Genomic DNA, 7,066 nt, shown 5'->3' with positions numbered 1-7,066 from the left:
CTTCCCGGTCTTCCCTCCCCAGGCCTCTCTGGGCTACAGAGTGACCAGGGGGGCTGGGGGTGTCAGCCGGCGCTGCGAGTGCGGCAGGAAGAGGGTTAATAATCCGTTCCAGGTCCAGTTCCCACACCTGGCTGTCCTGATGGGTGCGGTCTGCGCGGGCTGGGGGAGTTTAGGCTTCAGGGCCCGCGCCTTGGAGAGGGGCTGCCAGAAGCCCAAAGCAGCCCTGTCACCTGGGGACTTGCGGGGGTGGGTGTGGGGGTGGGGGGCTGCCAGGAAAGGGGGGGCTGCTCTGGGGGAAGGGCAACAGGAGGCACAGGAGAGCTGGCACATCCGCCCTCCTCCCACGTGGGGATGCGAGCTGTCAGTCGCTGGAAGAAGTAATCACGCATTATCCCAACAGAGCCATAGAACCTCAGACTTGCAGAATTTCAGAGCTCCGAGAAGCCCTAGAGGTTACAACAAGCCCTTTGTTTTAGAGATGAAGAAATTAAGATTCAGTCAGGTTGAACGGTTTGCTCCAAGTCACTTCAGGTCTCCACACACCCTCCTCCCCATCCAGTTCTTCCCTGTCTCACTCCACATGTCCCGCAGTGACAAGGGAGGGAGGGACAGTGGCATCCTCTGGAAGCACAAGGTGGTTGTGGAGGCTGAGAGGCTTCCCCACTATTGAGCCTCTCCCCCAAAGGTGAGAGAACCCTTTACCCTAGCAGATGACTTCCAACATGGGTGTGGAAGGGGGGACGATGGGAGACATGAAGGCTGGGCAGAGAGAGCAGGGACAGGGACAGAGCCAGTGACAGCTGACCCTGGGGAGGCCCCAGCCCACTAGCTGCTTGGGACCTTAGGGATCACTTCGGTCCCTGGGTATCTGTGTGTGAGATGGCATCTGGGGGTCCCAGGGACATGTGTGGCACCACACTGAAAGGAGTGTGTGCAGGAGGCTGTGTGACCCCACGTACCCCTGTGAGATCCTGCTGAGCTGTCAGATGACATGCCTGGGGAGACATGTATGAAGGAGGGTGGCGGTAGAGGTGAGGAGGAAAGTGAGGAGAAGAAGAAGGTGGCAGCCACCCCCGGCATTGTCAGTGTTGTCATTAACCACTGGAGGGGGAGAGGAGGGACTTGGGGAGGGGCTAGCTTTTGCCACCTCCATCCTGCCTGTGCTTTTCTCTCACATCTGTCCCCATGGGCTTTGCTTAGAAAGCCAGTGGACACCAGGGAACACAGGTGCACTCAGGGCTAGCTAAGTGGATGCCGTGGGCCCGGGCTCCCTTCCTCAGTGCCACCTGGCTCTCAAGTCAGCCAGCCTAACAGCTTGGTTTTCCAGGCTTTGAGGGGGGAAAATGAGTCGCTGCCCTCTGGGAGGATGCAGTCTGTCCACTGGGGGGCCCCCTCCACTCCTTTCCCATTCCTAAGGAGGCTTGGCAGTGGGAGGGGATTTTTGAAAGTGGCTCTCAGGCTGTGGTCTGGCAGGCCTGGGAGGAGGGGGAAAGCAGGAGAGGGAGCCCTTCGCCATTGTCAGCAAAGAAACTGAGAGCAGGGGACAGGGAAGGCAGGATGAAGGCAGGATGAAGGCAGGATGAAGGCAGGTTTCAGCCTGAGGAACCACAGCTAGGAGGGGGCTGGAACAGGTATCTCATGCCATGGGCTCATTCTCAAGCCTAACAGTATGGAGACTGAGTTCAGCTTTGAATAGCCTCAGTTTCACTGAAACATCATGAAACAAAAAGGCTAGACGGGGTTAGAGAGATAATCTAACCCCCCTGATTGCAGTGAAAAAACTGACTCTTCCTCCCCCTCCCCACTCTACACCTTTCGTTGGTGGCATCACCCAGGACCTCCCCCAGGCTCATATTTTATTGTAATGGCTTGTTGGGTTGAACAGCCTCCCCACTAACCTGTATGCTCCAGGAGAGCAGAGACCGCATCTGCCTTATTCTCCGTGGTTTTCCCAGAGCTTAGCAAGTGCCTGGCACAAAGTAGACCCCCATTCAAGAAGAAGGAATATGGAAGGAAGGAATGACCAACACTCATATTCACACTCAGTGGTAAACTCACACCCCCTGCCAGAATAACACTGGAATTTGCAATAATGTAGATACTTGCAACCTTGATCCCAATGAGTAGAAGCTAAAAATAACTTCTCTTTTTGCAGTCTTACTCATGAGAGTTGTTTTTGTTAACTGCTATCAGTTGGCCCCCTGATTCATGGTGACCCCATACAAAATGGTTCCTGATCCTGCACCATCCCCATTATAAGTTGCAGTTCAGCACATTGTGACCCACAGGGTTTTCATTGCCTGATTTTGGTAGGTAGATCGCCAGGCCTTTCTTCCTAGTATATCTTAGTCTGGCAGCTCCACTGAAATCTGCTCAGCATCATAGTAACACGCCGCCTCCAATGACAGATGGATAGTGGCTGCGCGTGAGGTGCACTGGGCAGGAATCAAACCTGGATCTCCAGCATGCAAGGCAAGAATTCAACCACTGGCCCTACTCATGAGAAAGAGGGATAATAATAGGAAGAATACACCTTATATTTGTATAGCACTTCAGACTTTTCTATATTATTTTATGTAAACTATCCAATTTGATACCCACAATAACCTTGAGAGGTAGGAAGGAGATAAGGTCCTCTGGTCAGTCAGCTACCTCCCCAGCTACCAGCACAACAATGGAGAGGGATTCTGAATCCTACAGGAAGATGGAATTATGATGAAGCCAGTGCAGAAAGCCCCAGAGACCAAGCATTTTTCAGAGGGTCTCCCTCTTGTTCACCTGACCTGCCCAAGGAAATGCAGTCTGGGAGATACCACCATCTCTCCATCTTTCTTCCAGGAAAGGATGGGTCACTAATTATAACAGTTTGAGAGAAATAGCCCTTTAAATATATGACCAGCAATGGAATAGAATTGAGAGTTCACAAATAAACCCTTACATTTATGGTCAATGAATTTTTGACAGGGGTGTCAGGACAATTAAATAGGAGAGGGGTCTAGAAAATCTTCAACAACTGGTGCTGGGAAAACTGGACAAACACGCAAAAGAATGAAGTTGGACCCTTACCTCACACTATCTACAAAGATTAACTCAAAATGGATTATAGACCTAAATGTAAGAGCGAAAACTATAAAACTCCTAAAAGAAAATATAGGTGTAAATCTTAGTCACTTTGGATTAGGCAATGATTTCTTAGGTATGATACAAAAAGCACAAGCAACAATGCAGAAAATAGGTAAATTGGTCTTTATCAAAATTAAAACTTTGTGCATCAAAGGACATTATCAAGAAAGTGAAAAAGCCAACCCAAGGAATGGGAGAAAATATTTGCAAAGCAGATATTTAATAGCGGACCTGTACCCAGAATATATAAAGAACTCTTTGAACTCAGCAATAAAAAGACGAATATCTCAAATTAAAAAAATGGGCAAAGTATTTGGAGAGACATTTCTCTAAAGAGACATACAAATGGCCAATAAGCATATGAAAAGATGCTCAACTTCGTTAGTCATCGGGGAAATGCAAATCAAAACCACAATGAAATATTACTTCCCTTCTGGCCAACATGGCACCATAGACAGAAGCACCATGCCGTAACTCCACAGCAAAGACCCGAAAAACTAAGTAAAACAGAGACAAACGTCAGTCCTGGAACTTGAAGTGTCAAATGAAGAGATAGGGAACTCAGCCAAGCACTGAATATAATAAGAAACTGACAGAGTACAGAGTGAGGTGAGATACTGTGGAGGTCCCCTTCAGCTAACGCAGCATGAACTCGCCATCGTGGACTTCTGTCGTATTCAGGGAGCTTGCGAAAGCAGCTTTACAGAGCTCCCAGCAGGAGACAGAGCACCTGGTAACCAAGGATACATGCTTTCCCACCCTGCATCCTCTCCCCACTGTTCTACCTCAGTGCTTCCTGGCTGGCAGCAGTGGCTTGACGGCCAGGAAGTGCAGCATCTGTGCTGTTTGGATTTGCTCTACCCACATCAGAGATCAGCGGACAGGGAGTATGGGAAAGCAGCTTCACGAAGTTCCCAGCAGGAGACAGTACTCGGTAACCAGCAAATTAAGCTTTCCTGATCCCCACCCTTCTCCCCCACCCCCCCTGCTTCCCTTTGGCTGCAGTCTGTTGGCCCAGAGGCAACTGCTTTGGCCCCAGGCCGCCTGGATTCACCCCACCCGCACTAGCCAGCTCTCTGAGTGCCATTTGTCTGTTGCTGCTGTTGCTTTTTTCTGTTTTTTTTTTTGTTTGTTTGTTTCTTCTGTGCCCCCTACCACCTCTCCCTCCTTTCTCTCGAACACCTGGTTCTGTGTGCCGTCTTTGCTTCCTCTTGAAAGGCTGTGAAGCGTTGCTTGGTTGGGGAACCACTCCCCTGTGACACCACGCTGGTGGGATCCCCAGGGCATTTTTTTTTTGCTTTGCTTTGTTTGTTTTCTCTTTCTTTTTGCAATTTGGGAGCCCCTTCTACCAGGGCTGCACTGCATGGCTTGTGAGACACTCCCCTAGTCTGCACAGTCACATAGGTGGAATCCCTGGGGGCATTTTTTTCTTTCTCTTTTTTCCTTTCTTTCTTTCTTTCTTCATTTCTCAATTCTCATCTCTCTGTTACTTACCTTCTTTTCCTGTCTCCTGAATACCTGACTACCTCTAGCCAGGTTATACTGGGCAGTCTGGGAGCCACGTCCCCAGTTTTCGCAGCTGCACTGGTGGTACCCTTGGGGGTTTTTCTTTGTCTTTTTTCCTTCTGAATTTTTATCTAGTTTTTTTTTCCTCTTTTTGTTTTTCTCCATTTCTTGGTTTCTCATCTCTCCACTCCAATGGCAAGCTCCCTTAGCACTTTTTTTGTTTGTTCTTTTTTGGCTCCTGTTTCTCTCTCCTCTCTCTCCTCTTTCCCATACCCATATTAGCTCCACACATCACAACCTCCCCCTTCCTTCCTGCCTACCTGCACTGTGCACTGAACATCACACCCCTGAGCAGCACAGGCACAGCCTACCAAAACCTGCCCAGCACTAATTTCCGACCCACCCTGTCAGCCCTAGTACATGCCACAAACAACCCATCCCAGCCCCTCCCCTTCTTCTGGACCTGCCCTGCTGCACCATAGCTGAGTGAGTGGCCCTGCCCATTGGACAAGGAGGTGAAAAGTATCATGACCACAGATGAGTAAACAACAAAGAACGCATAGCCCACCTGCTGAGACATAACCAAATGAAACAAAAAAGCAGGACGAAATGAACAGAACTACAATCAATAAACAAAATAACTACTGAAGGTCCTGAAGACAGCAAACAATATCAAAACATATTAAAAAAGGACAGAATGGTTCCAGTAGGCATCCAAAATAAAACACCAGATGACTTTCCAGTAGAAGAAAAGGCACTAGAACTACCTGACAGGGATTTCAAATCTCTAATATTCAGAGCTATCCAAGAGCTGAAGCAAAAAGCAGACAAAAATGAGGAAAAAATTGACAAATTCATGGAATAGGCAGACAAATTCATGGAAAACACAAAAAAGTGGAAGAATTCAGGAAAATAATACAGGAACAAAATGTCAAAATAAATTTACAACTAGAAATCATACAAAAACAACAACTAGAAATCCAAATGACAAACAACAAGATTTCAGAAATCGAAAGCGTCATAGAAGGGCTGAGGAGCAGGTGTGAAAAGATGGAAGACAGGATCAACGAAGTGGAAGACAAACACTTGGATAAAGTTCTGAAGAAAAAAATCAGAAAAAGAACAAAGAAAAACAAAGAAACTCTGAGAATTATGTGGGATACAATCAAAAGCAAAAATTTGTGAGTGATCGGAGTTCCGGAACAGGGGGAATAAATGGAAAACACAGAGAAGATTGTTGAAGAACTGCTGACAGAAAACTTCCCTAATGTTATGAAAGCTGAAAAGCCGACCATCCAAGAAGCTCATCGAACCCCATATAGGACAGACCCCAAAAGAAAATCACCAAGGCATATCATAATCACACTCACTAAAACCAAAGACAAAGAAAATATCCTGAAAGCAGCTTGAGAAAAACAAAAAGTCACATACAGAGGAGAAACAGTAAGACTAAACTCTGATTATTCAGCAGAAACCATGCAGGCAAGAAGGCAATGGGATGACATACATAAAACCTTGAAAGAAAAAAATTGCCAACCAAGAATAATATACCCTGCAAAATTCTTGTTCAAATATGATGGTGAAATTAGGACATTTCCAGATAAACAGAAATTAAGGGAATATATAAAAACAAAACCAAACTTAAAAGAATTATTAAAGGGAGTCTTTCGGTCTGAGAACAAACAACATCAGACCACAGCCTGAATTGAGGATGCAAGATTGTACCAGCCAGATACCAACCTAGGATATGAACTCTCAAGGACTATCCAAAACCAAAAGAATTACAACAGGGAACCAGAGAGGTTAATCTGTATAAATGACAACAACGTCAGAATTATAAAAGAGGGAATCAATGGTGTAGGTATAGAACTTTATAAAGGAGAGGAGGGTACGGTGATACCAAGTAATAATAGACTGGATCAAACCTCGGAAGATAAGGGTAAATTTCAAGGTAGCCACAAAGAAAGTTAACAAACCTACTCATCAAAATAAAGAAGAAAAACATAAAGTCTCAATAAAAACAAAATCCACAAAAACAAAAGAAATGAAAAAGAAACCTACAAACAAAAGGAATTCAGCACAGGAGAGTAGGAGGAACAAAGAAAATGTCAGCACCATAAAAAAAAAAAAAAGGCATTACAAAATGACAGCAATAAACTCACACCTATCAACAACTACGCAGAATGTAAATGGCCTAAATGCACCCATAAGGAGAAAGAGAGTGACAGAACGGGTAAAAAAATAGGATCCATCAATATGCTGTCTACAAGAGACACACCTTAGAAACAAAGATGTAAATTCATTAAAAATCAACGGATGGAAAAAATATATCAAGCAAATAGCTTCCAGAAAAGAGCAGAAGTGGCAATACTAATCTCAGATAAGATAGACTTTAAAACAAAATCCACCATAAAAGACAGAGAAGAGGGATGATCCA

This window comes from Elephas maximus, chromosome 19 (genome assembly GCF_024166365.1).
Source record: "Elephas maximus indicus isolate mEleMax1 chromosome 19, mEleMax1 primary haplotype, whole genome shotgun sequence".
Taxonomy (NCBI): Eukaryota; Metazoa; Chordata; class Mammalia; order Proboscidea; family Elephantidae; genus Elephas; species Elephas maximus.
Note: the sequence above shows the minus strand (reverse complement) of the source record.